Genomic DNA, 1,041 nt, shown 5'->3' with positions numbered 1-1,041 from the left:
CATGTATGTATGTATGTATGTATGTATGTTTTATGTATGTATTCTCATGCATATTATATATATATATATATATATATATATGCAAAGATAAAATTAAATAGAAAGATCCAATTGACAATCCAATTGGATGTTTCAAACACCCCTTCGAAGGAATTATTTTGCTTACTTTGTTTGAACTATATATATATATATATATAGTTCAAATTTACAGAAAACAAAAGACGAGGGTAGGTGAGGCACAACATTTGACGCTCGGAAAGTATGTCTCAAACCTACGCTCTTTTCATAGATACATATATACATATCAGAGGCATAAAATGTGTTTACAATGTGTCTATATGAGAGACATACTCTGCGGGTGGAAGCGATATGTCGAGAGATATATCCATCAATTGAGAAATGTGTCACAGTTCGGCGTTTCTGAAACAGATATAAGATGGTGGAAAATATATGGATTTCTGCGTGATGATTGTTACTTAATGTGGCGACAATATGATGTGTTCCCATTACGGGAAAAGGATTGTGAAGTATGTTCGCTTCGACTTATATTCAACGGTGTTTGAAATAGGATTAGTATGATGTTTGATGAGGATTTTAATTCACTGTTTTTTTTTTTCAATTGTATTCACCGAGTCTTTTACAGCCCAACAAGCTTTCCGCAGTAACAGTGAGTGCATTATTTAGCGTATCCTATATACTGAAGAGTGGAGGTACATGGCCTAGTCGTTAGAGCAGCGGACTCGCGGTTGAGGAATCGCGGGTTCGAATCTCAGACCAGGCGATGTGTGTGTTTATGAGCGAAACACCTAAGCTCTACGCGGCTCCGGCAAAAGGTAACGGCGAACTCCTGCTGACTCTTTCACCACAACATTCTCTCACTCCTTCCTCCTGCATCTAGCAGCTCACATGTGACGTCCTGGCGTCCCGTCCTGGCGTCCCGTCCTGGCGTCCCGTCCAGGTGGGGAACCTATACGCCAATGAAACCAGGAAACCGGCCCTCATGATCCAGGCATGGCTCGAGAAGGAACAAACAACAACATA

The sequence above is a fragment of the Octopus bimaculoides genome, chromosome 11 (assembly GCF_001194135.2).
Source record: "Octopus bimaculoides isolate UCB-OBI-ISO-001 chromosome 11, ASM119413v2, whole genome shotgun sequence".
Classification (NCBI taxonomy): domain Eukaryota; kingdom Metazoa; phylum Mollusca; class Cephalopoda; order Octopoda; family Octopodidae; genus Octopus; species Octopus bimaculoides.
This window is presented reverse-complemented; position numbering follows the sequence as displayed.